Source organism: Coregonus clupeaformis, chromosome 37 (genome assembly GCF_020615455.1).
Source record: "Coregonus clupeaformis isolate EN_2021a chromosome 37, ASM2061545v1, whole genome shotgun sequence".
Classification (NCBI taxonomy): Eukaryota; Metazoa; Chordata; class Actinopteri; order Salmoniformes; family Salmonidae; genus Coregonus; species Coregonus clupeaformis.
This window is the reverse complement of record NC_059228.1, coordinates 28218029-28239515: the sequence shown is the minus strand read 5'-3', so window position 1 is coordinate 28239515 and position 21487 is coordinate 28218029. Positions and strand designations below refer to the sequence as shown.

Genomic DNA, 21487 nt, shown 5'->3' with positions numbered 1-21487 from the left:
CTGAGAAATAAGGTAGGCAACTTGATTTCAACATCTGAACAAAGTGGACAGGCTAGCAAGCTGTTTAAACAGTTGGAGATGGACAGAAGGGTGTGTTCATAATTGAACTGTTCTGCCTTGTTGTCTAAACATGAAATATAAAGATTAGCTGGCTACTCATTAGCACGTGGGCTTGTGCTTGAGAGATTGTTTATGAGACCTGTTTCAATGTTCTATAATGCCTGCTACAAGAAGTCAATGTGCATTATGCATGGTTCTGGTTAAATTTGTAACAAAAAGGAAATTTTCATAGACTTAACATTTACATTTACATTACACTTAAAAGCCAGATCAGTGATTATTGCAATAAAGAAGGTACAATTATTTTTATGAAATTATTGGTGTGGAAGGCTTATTTAGCCTAGGTATAATTTCACAAACCCCTAATTCATTAGATTATTGCTGACTGTTTGAAATGCAGTGTATTTGACCTTTAATTGTACAACAAAGCTTATTTAGAGAAAACATTTTAAAAATGTATATATATTGTGAATCGCCCATAAATAAATACAATTCGAGAAGATTGTTAGGCCATATTGTCCAGACCGACGTGTGCATGCTCATGTTATCATTACATGTATGAACCATGTGTACTTGGTCATGCTATAACAAGCCGGATCACATGCGACGTGTACGGCTGACTGTCATGGCAGCATTCATCATCAGATCAGTAGACTCTGGTATATCTGTACTCAGGTCATCGGACAGCGGTTTCCAAAGGGGGAAACATTTCACCCCTCAACGACTCTATCCTCTGGCATTGTCATTGTCATTCAGCTACACACACACCACAATAAGAATGCCCTTGTTTGTATAATTGCTTCACAAGTAGCTTTGTCTCAGAGTGAGGGAAAATTCGAATAGACTGGCCATGCCCTGTTGTTTTGGGAAAAGATTGTCATGTTTTTTCAATGGGGTTGGGATTAGTGTTCATTTGGAGAATACTCCAGGATGTGATTTGACAGAACTGTCAGGGTCTTCTGTCTTCCCATTGAGAATTATTGCTGTGACCTGCGTTGGGCCAGTAACCGAAAGGTTGCTGGTTTGAATACCGGCACCGACAAGGTGTAAAATCTGTTGCTGTGCCCTTGAGCAAGGCACTTAACCCTAATTGTTCAACAGGTGCTGGAAAATGGTGAACCTGGCCGTGTCCCCACTCCCTGCAGGTGTCTCGGTGGGAGTTGGGATATGCAAGGAACACATTTCTATTACACATTTGTAACAGGACAAATATAAGCACCCCCCCCTTTTTTTTCTTTTTTTTTTTCGTTTGCTCGCTCTCCATTTTTCTCTCCCTGTCAATTCAATTTCAATTCAATTTAAGGGGCTTTATTGGCATGTGAAACATATGTTTACATTGCCAAAGCAAGTGAAATAGATTAAACAAAAGTGAAATAAAAGATTAACAGTAACATTACACTCACAAAAGTTCCAAATAGACAATTCAAGTGTCATATGTCTATATACAGTGTTGTAATGATGTGCAAATAGTTAAAGTACAAAAAGGAAAATAAATAAAGATAAATATAGGCTGTATTTACAATGGTGTTTGTTCTTCACTGGTTGCCCTTTTCTTGTGGAAATGGCGCATTGGGGACATAGAGGGAGAGGGGGGTGGACTGACGACGGTCAATGAAGGTGGACCCTGGGGTCAGGAGTTCAGAGGTCACCCATTTGTTGAGAGTCTGCTTGATGAAGATATCTGGGGTGTCTGGTGACTGTGTGGAAGCAAGGGTGTAATGACAAGAGCATGAGACAATTGAGTGGCAATAGGCTGGACAAGTGTGTCTGTTGGGTCCCTCCTTCTGTCATCCTCCCCTCCCTCTGTAATTCTACCCTCTTCCCTCCTTTCTATTCTAGCTTGGGCCAAAGGCTTAAGAATATATAAAAGTTTCAGCATAAGCATAACAAATGAACAAAACGAGTTCCACCACAGTTCAAGTAGGTGCCCCCCTTTTTTCGATTTAGCCTGTGCGCTATTTACAACTACACTCAATAAATAACAAACGCTAACATGCCTTAAGATGTCATTTGACCTTTGACTAATTCCCCATTTGAAATGTAGAGTTAGTCGGCCTATATTCTCAGATTTTCCTTATGTCATCAGGCTGGATTCGGGGAAGGCAGAGTGATTATATTTTAGGTATTGGATAGTATTTTAGTTTGAACATGTTTACCAACCTTCATAAATTACTACGTTCTTGGCTTATAGAACGTGATCTTTTGTAACAGTGAGACTATTTCTGTACAGTGCTTACTCGTGTATGTTTGGTGTAGTTCTGTCAGTTGATTTGTAGTGTAGCTGGATTAGCAGTAATCTTCAGGGACAACTGTCCTGTTTTGATAGAATAGATACAGAGATACAGAACACATCTTATTTTGTCCTGTTTAAATCTGCTCACACTGACTGAAAAAATACTTTAAAGCCAGTTCTTGCTTTCGCTCTCATCCTCCCACTCCCCTCTATATTATTGTGTGATATAGTGCCTCTGAAAGGCCTACTCATTCTTAGGGGATCTGAGCAGACTTCTCATGCGTCATCTCCTGTTTCCTATCAGAGGGTAGAACTGTTGACTGGTGGTGCTACATGTTTGCTCCTATTCCTCCCAGACCAGGCTACTAAATGCAATACTTTTAGCTCCAACAACACCAGCCCTGACAAACACAGACAGGAGGATTGAATCGATCCCTCTCTCCTTTATTCTCTTTGCCCCCCCCTCACACTGGCCCCGTCTTGTCTTTCTCTCTCCACACCCTTTTTTTGTCCTCCCTCCTATCACTTGCTCCCTCTTTCTTTCCCCATCTCGAGCCCCTCTTTTTCTCTCTGATGTGTGTGTGTATGCATGTAGTGGGTAATTAAGATGTCTCTGTGTGCATCTGTCTCTCTCTCTCGCTCTGTTTCTCTCGCTCTGTTTCTCTCTCTCTCTCTCTGTGTTTCTCTCGCTCTGTTTCTCTCTCTCTCTCTCTGTGTTTCTCTCTCTCGTTCTGTTTCTCTCTCTCTCTCTCTCCATCCCTCCCTCCCAGTGACCGGGCTAATAAAATGGCACAGATACAGTTTACAATAGTGTTGCACGGAATACTGAAACTTCAGTACTTTTTCGATACAAAAAACCCCAAAACTGTTCAGTACTAGGATTTTTGTTACGTTCGGTACTAATGTCAAATGTCTCACGTGATTGATAGGATCAAGTCTGTAACATCGCAGCCCCTTTATAGTGTGAAGAGCAAAGTGCCTGCTCCACTTACTCATTCATTGCTAGGGCTTTCTTGGCTGCATTGTTAGCTCCCCGACTTGTGCTGCACAGAAGTTAACACACATGAATAATGTAATAAGGCATGTAGGTGAAAAATCTGTCTGTGCCCTTGAGCAAGGCACTTAACCCTAATTGCTCTTGTAAGTCGCTCTGGATAAGAGCGTCTGCTAAATGACTAAAATGTAAATGTAGAAATGTTGAAACTGTTCATTACTGTTTGCAAAACAATGGCCATACAGGCTAGAACACTTTTGCAATGCAAGACATCAATTCACTACCCTAGTACTTTGTTTGTGATAATATGCTAACCATAACACAAAACATGCTGATTGTCACTAAAAACGTTATTAATTCACTTCGTCTCCCTCACCTCACGTCTGGTTTCCACTAGATTCCATAGCCACAGTCATATTCCACAGACACATTCTGCCAAGCAAATGGCGTCATTATTTTCTTAGAGAGCGCACACTTTTATAAAAGAAGAGGTTGCTTCTTCTATGCAAATAGTGTTGATCAGTACAGTAAAATGTGTTCTCCTAGCAGTTGCCAATAAAATGTCATAAATGCAAGGGATTGTTTCATCTGTAGCCCCATGAAATCAGCTAAAACGAGCTCAACTCAATGCATGCACACACTCCTATTGAAATAATATGCATTCACCTGTATTGTGAATAGACCTAGGCTTCATCTTGATTTACCCAGTTTATCAATAGAGATTTACCTTTCAAAAAAAGTATTACTATTGTTGTTTTGTCATTAGATTGGTAAAACAACGTCAAATTGATTGTATGATTCTATAATTGATTAATTAATGCATACATGGCTGTAATATATTTTTTTACATGTAATGATATTGAACTCAAAAGATGCCCAACGATTGAACAGAGCAGTAGCTGAGTTTCTGTATGGATCAAGTGCCATTCTGTGACTTTGGCTAATACGGCTTCTTTTTTTTTGTTGTGGTGTCGAATATCGTGACGTATCGAGGATCGTGATACTGAACCTGGCATCGAAGTAGAAATCCTGGCATAAAATGATATTTCTGCAATTGCTCTTTCTCTCTCTGCATCTCCCCTCTCCCCCTCTGCATCTCCCCTCTCCCCCTCTGCATCTCCCCCTCTGCATCTCCCCTCTCCCCCTCTGCATCTCCCCTCTCCCCCTCTGCATCTCCCCTCTCCCCCTCTGCATCTCCCCTCTCCCCCTCCCTGTCTGACAGACTCTTACTGTGTGTGTGTTCAGGGCCCGCGACTAACTTTTTTCCTCACCGTCCCGAAGTGCAATTTCAACTGTCCCAAACTGAACTTGAACCGTCCCACAATTTAAATACGTGTTTTTTTGTTGTTTTGATATGCCAACATGGGTCTAGGTCATTTGCAGTGATTTTAAAGTAGTTGGTGTATTTCTGAGACACATACTGTACAGACAGTCTATATTACATAAACTTAATGAAAACAGACAAACATCCATTACATTATAAATAATTATAATGTATTAATTGAACATGCTAACCACATATATACAATATAACAGTACCAGTCAATAGTTTTAGAACACCTACTCATTCAAGGGTTTTTCTTTTCTTTTTAATTTGTTCTAGATTGTAGAATAATAGTGAAGACATCAACACTATGGAATAACACATATGGAATCATGTAGTAACCAAAAATGTGTTAAACAAATAAAACATATTTGAGATAGCCACCGTTCAAATAGCCACCCTTTGCCTTGATGACAGCTTTGCACACTCTTGGCATTCTCTCAACCAGCTTCATGAGGTAGTCACTTGGAATGCATTTCAATTAACAGGTGTGCCTTCTTAAAAGTTAATTTGTGGAATTTCTTTCCTTCTTAATGCGTTTGAGCCAATCAGTTGTGTTGTGACAAGGTAGGGGGCTATACAGAAGATAGCCCTATTTGGTAAAAGACAAGTCCATATTATGGCAAGAACAGCTCAAATAAGCAAAGAGAAACGACAGTCCATCATTACTTTAAGACATGAAGGTCAATCAATACGGAACATTTCAAGAACTTGTGTGGGTGAACGGATGCTCTCCGCATGTGTAGTTCCCACCGTAAAGTATGGAGGAGGAGGTGTTATGGTGTGGGGGTGCTTTGCTGGTGACACTGTCTGTGATTTATTTAGAATTCAAGGCACACTTAACCAGCATGGCTACCACAGCATTCTGCATCGATACGCCATCCCATCTGGTTTGCGCTTAGTGGGACTATCATTTTGTTTTTCAACTGGACAATGACACAACACACCTGCAGGCTGTGTAAGGGCTATTTGACCAAGAAGGAGAGTGATAGAGTGCTGCATCAGATGACCTGGCCTCCACAATCCCCCGACCTCAACCCAATTCAGATGGTTTGGAATGAGTCTGATGGCAGAGTGAAGGAAAAGCAGCCAACAAGTACTCAGCATATGTGGGAACTCCTTCAAGACAGTTGGAAAAGCATTCCAGGGGAAGCTGGTTGAGATAATGCCAAGAGTGTGCAAAGCTGTCAAGGCAAAGAGTGGCTATTTGAAAGGTGGCTATCTCAAATATATTTTTATTTGTTTAACACTTTTTTGGTTACTACATGATTCCATATGTGTTATTTATAATTTTGATGTCTTCACTATTATTCTACAATGTAAAAAATAAAAATAAATAAAGAAAATCCCTTGAATGAGAAGGTGTCCAAACTTTTGACTGGTATTGTATCTAAGAGAGAACAATGTTATTGTGAACTGGTTACTGAATAAACGTAAATTAGAGACATTACGTTCCACCACCAGCTGCCCCATTAAACAACATAACACAACGATATACAATAAAGAACGTGTGTGTGTTCCCCAGCCTTTACTTTCTCTGCTTCACCCTCCCTCTTCAGTCGCTGAAGAATGGTCGCCTTGACCTTTTTAAGTACCACCACTTGCTGACGGCCAGGGCCTAAAATTACATTTTTGGTACACAGCCACTGTGGCGGGTAGATTTAAAATTCTCCCAGCCACTCAGATTTTATACCAGCCAAAATAGTTTTTCTCTCGCTAAAATTACACCAATAAAACACAAAAAAACAGGTGATCATGCTTTGTAGTGTTTCTAAAACAATAAATGTATTACGAGTAAGAAGTAATGTGGTATATTGTTTAATTTCATTTTTTGTGACCAGAGTCTTTTAACCAAAATATCACAGATGAGACAAAAATGTTCACCTGCCCCCTTTAAGGTTAGGAGGTTACCATGGTAATGCGACTCCAGTCATGTTTGTGCCTGTGAAATTGAGTCTGACTAGTATCCGCATTGCTTCTCTTCACTAGCAGTTGAAACTCAAACATTGAAAAACAACCTAGCTTGTGAACAAAACAATGAAAATAGCCAAGGAACACAAGGACAAAGTCTCACTTCAGTAGACTTCCGTTTCAAGTAAATTAAACAAACTTTTATGCCTGTGCACAGCGCTTCTAGAAATGAATATGTCACTCAGCTTTTCACGTGCGCATGCCAGGCAGTGTTGCAGCGCGAGGCTGAAATACTCTACACATTTTACAGTGTGCATTCGTTTCAGGTCAGTGAGATACAACCATATTCTCTAGAATAACATAGTAGCTAGCCGTAGCCTACAGACAATGCAAATGCCACAGCAACACCCGGCACACAAAACCTTAGCTCCGGTCCCGCCGGCCCGCAGACAGGCTGGGACAGAGTCAAATGTGCATTCTAATAGGCTTATTTACTCAACATTGGAATTATATTATAATATTATACAGTTCCATAACCTAAATAATTACATATGCGATGCCTAGCCAGACGTTTTGCATAGCCTATCTTACCTTGCTTTTAATAGCCTTTAGCCAAAATCCGACCATAGAAAAAAAGTGACGATTTCTTGATTTGCCATTGAAACCAGCATTTCTTCTTCTACTGTCCAAAGGCAGTAAAGCACAATCCTATTGTTGCATCTTCAGATATTCCTTCTTTCTAAGTTTCTACCATTAGACTGTATATCCATCTCTATCACATTATAAAAACCGCTCGCATCAGGTGCGCGTTTGAGAATGGTGTTCTCCCGTAATAGCATTTTGGAACATTCACGCATATGGCCGAGACGAGTGAACACATTTCTGCGCTTGTAATGTGAATTATTCATAGTTTATCAACTTTTAAGCTAGAAGTTGTGATTGTTTCATCAGCCTCGTCTTTGTGTTTAACATTTTTTGTATGGAACTACTGTTGTATGCATTTCAACATTTTCTGGCCTATCGTCCCGCAACTGTCCCAACGTCTGTTTTGAACCGTCCCAGACACATTTTTTATAGTCCCTGGGATGACGGGACACCCTTAATATGGATCCCTTTGTGTATGCATGTAGAGGATAATTAAGACGTCTCTGTGTGCTGTTCTCCCTGTCCCTCTCCTTTCTTCACTCCCTCCCAGTGACCGGTCTAATAAAATGTCACAGCTACAGCTTCAAATGATATTTCTTCCATTGCTCTCTCCCCCCCCCCCCCCATGCCTCCCTGCCGCTCAGAGCAGGCGGCCCCATCGATATACAGCCCACCCCCATTCCCCCTCAAAAAGGCCACTGTGTGTGCGTGGGTGGGTAGGCGCGCTCCTGGCAAGTCGATGGAAACACACTTCCCATGCTCTTAGTCTGGCTTTGTGAGGCACCCTGCTGTTTGTGTCTGCAGGGATGGGCTGTCTGTGTGTGTGAGAGCGAGTTTGTGTCTGTGCATGCGTATGTGTTTGTAATTATGTGTATGTTAAGTGTTTCTGTCTGCCTTTTTATGTGTGTGTGAATGTACATACGTGTGTGTGCGTACAGAAGTATGTCTATCTGTGTGAGGGATGACCACTGCAGTTACAGTGTGTACTTACTATGCTATGCGGTAGAGGATAATGAAGATGTGTGACAGGTGATTGATCCAGTGCCGTTAAGGGCCCAGAATGTGATTTCCAGCCCGCTCCTCTAAAGGCTGCTGAGATCAGACAGTGAAGCAGTAGCACCCTGTTGGAGGGAGAGGGACCTCCCATTACCCAATCAATTAGTGGCCTTATGGCTGAATAGATTGATAATAGACTCCCCTGCCTCACCCTGGGGAGTGGAGGAGACTGAAGAGAGAGCGAAAGAGGGAAGGGGGGTCATGAGAGGGGTTGAGGGAGAGAAAAAGGGAGGATTGAGTGATGTGAAGGGAAGAAGAGAGTGCATTTCATGAGGAAAAGGAGGGGCAGACTGAAACCAGGTAGTGTGAGGGTCCTAGGCCTGGAGTCTAGTGAGGGTCCTGTGCACAAGTCTAGTGTTCTTCAGTTGTTCTTTTAGGTGGTAGTAAAATATATATATATATATACACACACACAGTACCAGTCAAAAGTTTGCACACCTACTCATTCAAGGGTTTTTCTTTATTGTTACTATTTTCTACATTCCAAGTGAAGCTGGTTGAGAGAATGCCAAGAGTGTGCAAAGCTGTCATCAAGGCGAAGGGTGGCTATTTGAAGAATCTCAAATATAAAATATATTTTGATTTGTTTAACAGTTTTTTGGTTACTACATGATTCCATGTGTTATTTCATAGTTTTGATGTCGTCACTATTATTCTACAATGTAGAAAATAGTAAAAATAAAGAAAAACCATGGAATTAGTAGGTGTCCAAACTTTTGACTGGTACTGTGTGTATATACAGTGGGGGAAAAAAGTATTTAGTCAGCCACCAATTGTGCAAGTTCTCCCACTTAAAAAGATGAGAGAGGCCTGTAATTTTCATCATAGGTACACGTCAACTATGACAGACAAATTGAGAGAAAAAAATCCAGAAAATCACATTGTAGGATTTGTAATGAATTTATTTGCAAATTATGGTGGAAAATAAGTATTTGGTCACCTACAAACAAGCAAGATTTCTGGCTCTCACAGACCTGTAAATTCTTCTTTAAGAGGCTCCTCTGTCCTCCACTCGTTACCTGTATTAATGGCACCTGTTTGAACTTGTTATCAGTATAAAAGACACCTGTCCACAACCTCAAACAGTCACACTCCAAACTCCACTATGGCCAAGGCCAAAGAGCTGTCAAAGGACACCAGAAACAAAATTGTAGACCTGCACCAGGCTGGGAAGACTGAATCTGCAATAGGTAAGCAGCTTGGTTTGAAGAAATCAACTGTGGGAGCAATTATTAGGAAATGGAAGACATACAAGACCACTGATAATCTCCCTCGATCTGGGGCTCCACGCAAGATCTCACCCCGTGGGGTCAAAATGATCACAAGAACGGTGAGCAGAAATCCCAGAACCACACGGGAGGACCTAGTGAATGACCTGCAGAGAGCTGGGACCAAAGTAACAAAGCCTACCATCAGTAACACACTACACCGCCAGGGACTCAAATCCTGCAGTGCGAGACGTGTACCCCTGCTTAAGCCAGTACATGTCCAGGCCCGTCTGAAATTTGCTAGAGTGCATTTGGATGATCTAGAAGAGGATTGGGAGAATGTCATATGGTCAGATGAAACCAAAATATAACATTTTGGTAAAAACTCAACTCATCGTGTTTGGAGGACAAATAATGCTGAGTTGCATCCAAAGAACACCATACCTACTGTGAAGCATGGGGGTGGAAACATCATGCTTTGGGGCTGTTTTTCTGCAAAGGGACCAGGACGACTGATCAGTGTAAAGGAAAGAATGAATGGGGCCATATATCGTGAGATTTTGAGTGAAAACCTCCTTCCATCAGCAAGGGTATTGAAGATGAAACGTGGCTGGGTCTTTCAGCATGACAATGATCCCAAACACACCGCCCGGGCAATGAAGGAGTGGCTTCGTAAAAAGCATTTCAAGGTCCTGGAGTGGCCTAGCCAGTCTCCAGATCTCAACCCCATAGAAAATCTTTGGAGGGAGTTGAAAGTCCGTGTTGCCCAGCGACAGCCCCAAAACATCACTGCTCTAGAGGAGATCTGCATGGAGGAATGGGCCAAAATACCAGCAACAGTGTGTGAAAACCTTGTGAAGACTTACAGAAAACGTTTGACCTGTGTCATTGCCACAAAGGGTATATAACAAAGTATTGAGAAACTTTTTTATTGACCAAATACTTCTTTTCCACCATAACTTGCAAATAAATTCATTAAAAATCCTACAATGTGATTTTCTGGATTTCTTTTTCTCATTTTGTCTGTCATAGTTGACGTGTACCTATAATGAAAATTACAGGCCTCTCTCATCTTTTTAAGTGGGACAACTTGCACAATTGGTGGCTGACTAAATACTTTTTTCCCCCACTGTATATATATATATATATATTACCCTTATTTTACCAGGTAAGTTGACAGAGAACACATTCTCATTTACAGCAATAACCTGGGGAATAGATACAGGGGAGAGGAGGGGGGATGAATGTTGGGGATGATTAGGTGGCCATGATGGTATGAGTGCCAGATTGGGAATTTAGCCATGACACCGGGGTTAACACCCCTACTCTTTCGATAAGATCCCATGGGATCTTTAGTGACCACAGAGAGTCAGGACACCCGTTTAATGAAAGACTGCATCCGGAAGATGGCACCCTACACAGGGCAATGTCCCCAATCACTGCCGTGGGGCATTGGGATATATTATGTATTTTTTGACCAGAGGAAAGAGTGCCTCCTACTGGCCCTCCAACACCACTAGTTAGTCCGATGCTCTGTGTTAGAGAATGGGCCATAGCTCCAGCCACAGTCCTCTGTTGATACTGGTGAGCAGCCAGCTCTGATAGCCAGGGTGGTGAGCAGCCAGCTCTGATAGCCAGGGTGGTGAGCAGCCAGCTCTGATAGCCAGGGTGGTGAGCAGCCAGCTCTGATAGCCAGGGTGGTGAGCAGCCAGCTCTGATAGCCAGGGTGGTGAGCAGCCAGCTCTGATAGCCAGGGTTTGTTTGAGCTGCACTATCAATATTAGGATAGCCACTGGAGGCGGGAGCACGGCTCCTACAGGGGGAGTCTGACACACCACATATACTCGGCATGTGACTGTGTTTGTCTATGAATTCTGGTTAGCTAAGGTGTTGTGTAAGAATTTTTTTGTGTTCCCACTTGTGTACGTGTGTTTTTCTGTCACTGGTTTTAGATGAACAAGTATGTGTGTGTTGCTTTGGTCTTCTTGCGCTGTTCTACCCCTCCCCCCTCTCCACAGAGGAGATGGCTGCGGTCTCTCTGAGCACAATCAAACATTAAAATGGGATTTTGGGTGGTGGAGAACAAAGGAGCCACCCTCTGTACTGTGTTGCTCATCTCTTCCGCTGTTTTCTCGCTCTCCATCTCCCCCGCTCTCTCTCTCTCTCACACATACACAAAAGAGAGAGGTCACATGGTAGAGCAGTGATGAATCCCCGAGACAGAATGCACACTGGGTTTCACATGATCACGTGGGAAATATTCCGGCTGAAGGAACTCAACTATTTTGCACACACCCCCCTCTGGTATATATTATAAATGGGGGATTCATTTAATCAATGGCTTGGTGATTATTTGAGTAGTTGAATCGGTTGTGTAAGAGCAGTTCTAGCTAAAGGAGAAACACTGTTCTAGTACACAAAGTACTTTGATCTGGTCAATCATGATATTCCTGGATTAGGAGGGGTGGTGGAGGTAAAGAAATCCTAACCCAATGCTTTGCCTACCTCCCTCTTTCATAAACTTCAATGTGGGTGTTTTCGTGTGTTTGTTTGCATTGAAGGCCGGTGCTGTTGAGAGGTGGAGGCTGCCCTCCAATGACCAGACACATGCCTAGCTAAAGCTAATATTTACCATGATGGTGTCGCCTTACCTAGCAGGACTGTCATGTGCCTGGCCTTGACCTATGTCCCTCTCTTTGGCTCTTCTACAGGCCTTCTGAGACAGACAGACGGACAGACGGACGCAACACGGATAGGCACAAGGACAGCACCAGAGGACGTCTCCACGGCAACAAGAGGTCAGAGATTGTAGGTGGATTCACATTAGTAAAATATTTCCAGTGAGATTTCTCTCTCTTCAACATCAGATTTGCAACTTTTCTGTGTACACTAGCCTTGGATGTGGTGTGGCCAAAGCCACTTTCCTGCTTCATGTGTGAGTGCATTTATTAACATGCCGTAAATACCATAGTATATAGACAAACAAAATAGCAATTCAAACTATACAGGAGCTTCTCATCTAAACCATGTTGCACATAGTGTTGCCCACTTGATTAATGCAATGGTTCACAAATGTGTGGATATTTGAAAAGCCTCCGGAGGTAGTGTGGGAGACCTCTCTTAACATTAGAACCGCTGGGCCTCAAGAGACCCCCCTTCAAACTAGTGGTTTGAGGTGTCATTCTGACTGCAACATTCTAACAGTGCAATTATACTGAACGCAAATATAAATGTTACAGTTCATGTAAGGAAATCAGTCAATTGAAATAAATTCACTAGGCCCTAATCTATGGATTCCACATGACTGGGAATACAGATATGCATCTGTTCGTCACAGATACCTTTAAAAAAAAAAAAAGTAGGGGCATGGATCAGAAAACCAGTCAGTATCTGGTGTGCCCACCATTTGCTCACATGCAGCACAACATATCTCCTTCGCATAGAGTTGATTAGGCCTGGGGAATGTTGTCCCACTCCTCTTCAATGGCTGTGCGAAGTTGCTGGATATTGGCAGGAACTGGAACACGCTGTCGTACACGTCGATCCATAGCATCCCAAACATGCTCAATGGGTGATATGTCTTGTAAGTATGCAGGCCATGGAAGAACTGGTAAATTTTGAGCTTCCAAAAATGGTGTACTGATCCTTGCGACATGGGGCCGTGCATTATCATGCTGAAACATGAGGTGATGGCAGCGGATGAATGACATGACAAATAGGCCTCAGGATCTCGTCATGGTATCTCTGTGCATTCAAATTGCCATCGATAAAATACAATTGTGTTTTGTTGTCCGTAGTTTATGCCTGCCCATACCATAACCCAACCGCCACCATGGGGCACTAAGTTCACAACGTTGACATCAGCAAACCGCTCGCCCTTGTGAGGCTGGTTGGACGTACTGTCAAATTCTCTAAAACAACGTTAGAGGCGGCTTATGGTAGAGAAATGAACATTTAATTCCCTAGCATCAGCTCTGGTGGACATTCCTGCAGTCAGCAATGCCAATTGCACACTCCCTCAAAACTTGAGACATCTGTGTCCCCAGCACAAGGTGCACCTGTGTAATGATCATGCTGTTTAATCAGCTTCTTGATATGCCACACCTGTCAGGCATATGGATTATCTTGGGAAAGGAGAAATGCTCACTAACAGGGATGTAAACAAATTTGTGCAGAACATTTGAGATAAATACACTTTTTGTGCATATGGAACATTTCTCTGATCTTTTATTTCAGCTCATGAAACATGAGACCAACACTTTACATGTTGTGTTTATATTTTTGTTCAGTGTAATACGTTGCCTTTGTTGCAACTATGAAACAGAAAGCATATGTGTTGGAACACAGTCACAGCTTATGTTAAAAAAATTATAATACCCCAACCACCAAGACGCACGGTCAGCAAGACGCACGGTCAAATGATGAAAACATCAGTAGCTTAAACCTCATTATAAGTGCAAAGTGTGCTTGATAAATAGTTAAAAAATCAACACAAAAGCAAAAATGGCATTATATTGAATGTGTCCATATGAGAGCAGTCAAAAATAGTCAATTATTGTCAGCTCGTGCTTACATTGTGTGTGTCTTGGCATCAGTTGGATTTCATTTAGCTGTTATCCCTTGTCAACACAAATCTTCGTCACTTTTACTTGCTTGACTCACTTTGACATACCTTTGTTTGGTTGTAGTGCATAATAGTCTCCGGTTTTCTCTTGATTGTGTCCCCGTTGATGGTAACTGTCGGTGTACGCATGACAGAAATGTTCTTTCTTGCCTTGCAAGTGTGAGTGTTGTCTTGTCATTCTTCAGCACCGTTGTGGAGTACAACGGAGGGAGCTCCCGTCTCACTTTGTTCATGGTGCCAACGAGGCTTGTTTTCTTTGTAAGCAACTTGTTTGCCAATGCCAATGACAGTGAAGAAATTGTCCATGGTGACATTTCTCCCTTTGCCAATGTAAGGTTCCACAAGCCTCATCACCACATTCTCTGACACTTGCTCACTTGCTGCCCGATGTGGATCTTTTCAGCATCTACAATTACGCACACTCTCACTGTGTAGCCTACTCCAAGTAGGCCAGAGTAGAATGATACACCTGCTTGGAATCATACTCAACGAGCTGTATAAAGCCATAAGCAAACAAGAAAACGGTCATCCAGAAGTGGCGATCCTAGTGGCCGGGGACTTTATTGCAGGAAAACTTTAATCCGTTTTACCTCATTTCTACCGGCATGTCACGTGCAACCAGAGGAAAAGAAACTCCAGACCACCTTTACTCCACACACACAGACACATAAAAAGCTCTCCCTCGCCCTCCATTTGGCAAATCTGACCATAATTCTATCCTCCTGATTCCTGCTTACAAGCAAAAACTAAAGCAGGAAGTACCAGTGACTCGCTCAATACGGAAGTGGTCAGATGACGCGAATGCTATGCTACAGGACTGTTTTTCTAGCACAGACTGGAATATGTTCCAAGATTCATCCAATGGTATTGAGGAGTATACCACCTCAGTCATCGGCTTCATCAATAAGTGCATCGACGATGATGTCCCCACAGTGACCGTACGTACATATCCCAACCAGAAGCCATGTATTACAGGCAACTTCCACAACGAGCTAAAGGCTAGAGCTGCCGCTTTCAAGGAGCGGGACACTAATCCGGACGCTTATAAGAAATCCTGCTACGCCCTCAGACGAACCATCAAACAGGCAAAGCGTCAATACAGGATTAAGATTGAATCCTACTACACCGGCTCTGATGCTCGTCGTATGTGGCAGTGCTTGAAAACTATTACGGACTACAAAGGGAAACCCAGCCGCGAGCTGCCCAGTGACGCGAGCCTACCAGACGAGCTAAATGCCTTTTTATGCTCGCTTCGAGGCAAGCAACACTGAAGCATGCATGAGAGCACCAGCTGTTCTGGACGACTGTATGATAACGCTCTCGGTAGCCGATGTGAGCAAGACCTTTTAAACAGGTCAACATTCACAAAGCCGCGGGGCCAGACGGATTACCAGGACGTGTACTCAAAGCATGCGCGGACCAACTGGCAAGTGTCTTCACTGACATTTTCAACCTCTCCCTGACCGTGTCTGTAATACCTACATGTTTCAAGCAGACCACCGTAGTCCCTCTGCCAAAATGATTACCGCCCCATAGCACTCACGTCGGTAGCCATGAAGTGCTTTGAAATGCTGGTCATGGCTCACATCAACAGCATCATCACGGATACCCTAGACCCACTCCAATTCACATATCGCCCCAACAGATCCACAGATGACCCAATCTCAATCGCACTCCACACTGCCCTTTCCCACCTGGACAAAAGGAACACCTATTTGAGAATGCTGTTCATTGACTACAGCTCAGCGTTCAACACCATAGTGCCCACAAAGCTCATCACTAAGCTAAGGACCCTGGGACTAAACCCCTCCCTCTACAACTGGATCCTGGACGTCCTGACGGTCCGCCCCCAGGTGGTAAGGGTAGGTAACAACACATCTGCCACACTGATCCTCAACACCCCTCAGGGGTGCGTGCTTAGGCCCCTCCTGTACTCCCTGTTCACCCATGACTGTGTGGCCAAACACGACTCCCAACACCACCATTTAAGTTTGCTGACGACACAACAGTGGTAGGCCTGATCACCGACAACGTTGAGACCACCTATAGGGAGGAGGTCAGAGACCTGGCAGTGTGGTGCCAGGACAACAACCTCTCCCTTAATGTGAGCAAGACAAAGGTTTTGATCATGGACTACAGGAAAAGGCGCGCCGAACAGGCCCCCATTAACATCGACTGAGCTGTAGTGGAGCGGGTCGAGAGTTTCAAGTTCCTTGGTCTCCACATCACCAACAAACTATCATGGTCCAAACACACCAAGACAGTCGTGAAGAGGGCACGACAACACATTTTCCCCCTCATGAGACTGAAAATATTTGGCATGGGTCCCCAGATCCTCAAAAAGTTATACAGCTGCACTATCGAGAGCATTCTGACCGGTCGCATCACCACATGGTATGGCAACTGCTCGGCATCTGACCGTAAGGCGCTACAGAGGGTAGCGTGTACAGCCCAGTACATCAATGGGGCCAAGCTTCCTGCCATCCAGGACCTATATACTAGGCGTGTCAGAGGAAAGCCCAAAAAATTGTCAAAGACTCCAGTCACCCAAGTCATAGACTGTTCTCTCTGTTACCGCACGGCAAGCGGTACCGGAGCGCCAAGTCTAGGACCAAAAGGCTTCTAACCCCAAGCCATAAGACTGCTGAACAATTAATCAAATGGCCACCTGGACTATTTACATTGACACTGCTGCTACTGCTGTCTATTATCTATGCGTAGTCACTTTACCCCTACCTATATGTACAAATTACCTCAACTAACCTGTACCCCCGCACATTTACTTGTACCGGTACCCCCTGTATATAGCCTCATTATTGTTATTTTATTGTGTTTTTATAATTTTTTACTTTAGTTTATTTGGTAAATATTTGCTTAACTCTTTCTTAAACCGCATTGCTGGTTAAGGGCTTGTAAGTAAGCGTTTCACTGTAAGGTCTACACCTGTTGTATTCGGCACATGTGACAAATAATACAGTTTTGATTTGATTCAGTGGACTGATATAGGGTACATACCATTTTTAGATTAGAATGGATCAATACAGTAGAATGGCCCGCCCTGTTCTTCATTCACAATTGGTGATTACATTATTATGTATCGTTCGCTTCTCTTCGCTCATCAACTCACCCATTCTCCCCCATTCTCCCCCATTCTTCCCATCATACTTTACTTAATTTATTTCATCTGTTGTATGTGTGAAATTGAGTTTCTTTATAGTTTAGGTTTAGTTTCCAGGTAATCATCGGGATGATTATCAACTGTTGGGAGAAGTAAGGGCAATGGGGGGAAAACCATTTTTAAAAATGACATGCCCTCCTTAAACTGGTTATAACTCCAGTTCTGTTTGTGATATTAAGATTCTAACAACAACAACAGTGTGTTATATAGACTTATTTAGGAAAAGTCATGGATGGAGGGTTGCATGACTTAAAAAATGGCAGAGTAATATAATTGTTTAATTCAGGAGCAGTCGAAATGACTGCTTTAGTGGTTTTAGTGTTAGAGAGATTTGAGTCACTACACAAGTATCTCTCCTGGACGTAGTTTGTGACGTCAAAGTAGTGTATTCTGAATATGCAAATGAGCGATTTCTGCCTTTTGTTAGAATGCCTCACAGAACATTGACCCCTTCATAGACTTTGACCCAGATACACGCTGGCCTTAACACTGGTGAAAACAGATTTTTCTATCAGTTTTAGCCGGTGTTAAGGCCAGTGTGTATCTGGGTCAAAGTCTATGAAGGGGTCAATGTTCTGTGAGGCATTCTAACAAAAGGCAGAAATTGACTATTTGCATATTCAGCATTTTTTCATTACACAGCGTATCTGTACTAAATGTAGCTATTAGTATTCATGAATACAGTATAGTTGCTAGCTTCCACTATCCATACCCCATTTCACAACAAACACCCTGCGTAAGCCTGTTATTGTTGAATTACACTTTGATGACATTTTAGAGGACTCATTTATGGGAAACGTTGAATTTAATGGCCCTAACAAATTTGCTTTTCATCTGCACAGTGGACTGTGTTTGTGCTATTAATGTATGGTAAATCTATTTGCAGTGTTTCTCTCTCTGTGTCAAAGCTTAAGTTTCACAGCATAGCAGATATACAGTGAGGGGAAAAAAAGTATTTGATCCCCTGCTGATTTTGTACATTGCCCACTGACAAAGAAATGATCAGTCTATAATTTTAATGGTAGGTTTATTTGAACAGTGAGAGACAGAATAACAACAAAAAAATCCAGAAAAACGCATTTCAGAAATGTTATAAATTGATTTGCATTTTAATGAGGGAAATACGTATTTGACCCCTCTGCAAAACATGACTTAGTACTTGGTGGCAAAACCCTTGTTGGCAATCACAGAGGTCAGACGTTTCTTGTAGTTGGCCACCAGGTTTGCACACATCTTAGGAGGGATTTTGTCCCACTCCTCTTTGCAGATCTTCTCCAAGTCATTAAGGTTTCGAGGCTGACATTTGGCAACTCGAACCTTCAGCTCCCTCCACAGATTTTCTATGGGATTAAGGTCTGGAGACTGGCTAGGCCACTCCAGGACCTTAATGTGCTTCTTCTTGAGCCACTCCTTTGTTGCCTTGGCCGTGTGTTTTGGGTCATTGTCATGCTGGAATACCCATCCACGACCCATTTTCAATGCCCTGGCTGAGGGAAGGAGGTTCTCACCCAAGATTTGACGGTACATGGCCCTGTCCATCGTCCCTTTGATGTGGTGAAGTTGTCCTGTCCCCTTAGCAGAAAAACACCCCCAAAGCATAATTTTCCACCTCCATGTTTGACGGTGGGGACATAGGCAACATTCCTCCTCCTCCAAACACGGCGAGTTGAGTTGATGCCAAAGAGCTCAATTTTAGTCTCATCTGACCACAAAACTTTCACCCAGTTCTCCTCTGAATCATTCAGATGTTCATTGGCAAACTTCAGACAGGCATGTATATGTGCTTTCTTGAGCAGGGGGACCTTGCGGGCGCTGCAGGATTTCAGTCCTTCACGGCGTAGTGTGTTACCAATTGTTTTCTTGGTGACTATGGTCCCAACTGCCTTGAGATCATTGACAAGATCCTCCTGTGTAGTTCTGGGCTGATTCCTCACCGTTATCATGATCATTGCAACTCCACGAGGTGAGATCTTGCGCCGAGGGAGATTGACAGTTATTTTGTGTTTCTTCAATTTGCAAATAATCGCACCAACTGTTGTCACCTTCTCACCAAGCTGCTTGGCGATGGTCTTGTAGCCCATTCCAGCCTTGTGTAGGTCTACAATCTTGTCCCTGACATCCTTGGAGAGCTCTTTGGTCTTGGCCATGGTGGAGAGTTTGGAATCTGATTGATTGATTGCTTCTGTGGACAGGAGTCTTTTATACAGGTAACAAACTTAGATTAGGAGCACTCCCTTTAAGAGTGTGCTCCTAATCTCAGCTCGTTACCTGTATAAAAGACACCTGGGAGCCAGAAATCTTTCTGATTGAGAGGGGGTCAAATACTTATTTCCCTCATTAAAATGCAAATCAATTTATAACATTTTTGACATGTGTTTTTCTGGATTTTTTTGTTGTTATTCTGTCTCTCACTGTTCAAATAAACCTACCATTAAAATTATAGACTGATAATTTCTTTGTCAGTGGGCAAACGTACAAAATCAGCAGGGGATCAAATACTTTTTTCCCTCACTGTACATTAAAGTGCCCTGTGCACTCAAAGATGAATATAATGGAATACACACGTGCTGTTCACCCAGAGTTTGTGAGTCACTTTCCCCATATTATTTTTCTAGGTTATTTTAGTGCAGCGATTTGAATGTCAAAGTGCCCTGCTGTTGAGAGGGAAAAGACAGTAAGGGCTTATGGAATTATGGAGATGCTCAGTTGTAGCATTCAAAGAGGTACCACTCATTTGATTTGATGTCTATTTCTCTACTTTATCCTGACTGACTGCTGTCCTCTTGCTCCCCTCTCCCGCTATGCTGGGAAGAGCTTTGTGTGTATGTGTGTATACCTTTGTGTGGTTCTGTGTGCCTGTGTGTGTCAGTGTGCGGTTCTGTGTGTGCCTCTGTCTGTGTGCCTGTGTGAGAGAAACGGAGAGAGTCCAGACGTTTTGTAGCAAGGTCGGCAGCAGCCTGAGATTAGCATGCTGGCAACTGTGGGGAAGATAAACAACCCTCTGTCATGGTAAAAAACAACGGTCCATTTATCTTTGATGTGCTCCGAGTCCCAAATTGTTTTTATCTACCCAGAGCCAGAGAACACGCAATGGCTGGATCTCTTTATTAATCTCCTGCCTACCTGATCACATTGCCTGGGCTTGCTGTGTCTGAAGCCAAGAGATACTAAAATACCCAGTATATCCAGGTGAAGAAATGGAGCACTTATATAATTAATAATTCTATAGAATTGTTAATGGCTGTTAGTGTTGTTTTCTTATTGGGAGCTCTATTTGTCAAGACTCTGTAACGACCTAGGCTAAGTAGACTCTTAACAGCCCTTAAAAATAAACACTCCATATTTCCTATTTTCACCTATATTCTTCCATTATCCATTGATCTCTCAAGCGTCGACTGACTCTATAATAATGTAATTTCGTCGCTTAACTGAGTGAACAGCACTGGTGGAAAAGGGTAAGGCGCATAAAAGCAGCTGCACAGAAAACTCACCTCTGCTCAGCCTTCCCCGAAGAGATTTAATGCTTGAGTGAGTGGCCTGTGTTGTCTGCCCTAGCAGTGTAATGGCTGTGTGAAAACGGGTGGTCACCTGAAGTGGCAGGCTTCTATTCTTATTGATACTTTTTGTGTTGATTCAAAATTAATCTTGATAAATTTGCTGTTTTTCTTTTAAAGAAAGAAAACTACGGTCGGCCTTCCATGCACCTATAATAAACCTCCATATTAGTGGTGCTTGTGTGAAGTACATCTGTCTCAGTGCTTTCATTCATGTATGTGATGAAAAGCCTTTGAGTGAGCAAAGCCATCACCTCATTACGAAAGCCAGAGATGGTCAGCACTTCTGTCAGCGAGAAGAAACATGATGACGAATGCATCAGTCATTACACGCCAGTGACATCTCTGTTTCTGTAACACTATAATTACCCCCTGACCTCTACCAAACAGGAAGTCAGAGAAAACGCTCAGGGCGGGTTTTCTCACAGAAATGGAGGGTCCCGATGTGATTGACGGCTCGCTAGTCAGTCAGAGCGGTCAGGTTTGTGTTTGTTCACGCCAGGGTTTCCGTTAGCTAGGAATAGCCAGCTTTTGGCAGATATTTTTTTGGGGGAAAAGCTGATGAATAAAATTGCCGCCACCCAATTGTCCTGGAGAAAAATAAAAAAAATCCATTGCCAAATAATGCTTTTTAGGCTATTCATTGATGGAAATACGTTTGACTTGTCATGCTTATCGGCCTATGGGTTAATTTGCATAA

At 42.8% G+C, this 21487-nt stretch overlaps 1 protein-coding gene across 6 annotated transcripts in view; it reads left to right on the top strand.

Annotated features, from left to right (window-relative positions):
* Positions 1 to 21487, top strand: part of LOC121553513 (bifunctional heparan sulfate N-deacetylase/N-sulfotransferase 2) — a 175234-nt gene that overhangs the window by 114337 nt on the left and 39410 nt on the right. For 3 of the 6 annotated variants that reach the window (XM_041866665.2, XM_045211600.1, XM_041866666.2), the window contains exon 3: positions 12143 to 12229. The gene's annotated coding sequence lies outside the window, so the exon portion shown is untranslated. Of the gene's footprint in view, positions 1 to 12142; positions 12240 to 21487 lie in introns of all 6 variants that reach the window. The other 3 variants (XM_041866663.2, XM_045211599.1, XM_041866664.2) reach the window with 1 other exon arrangement.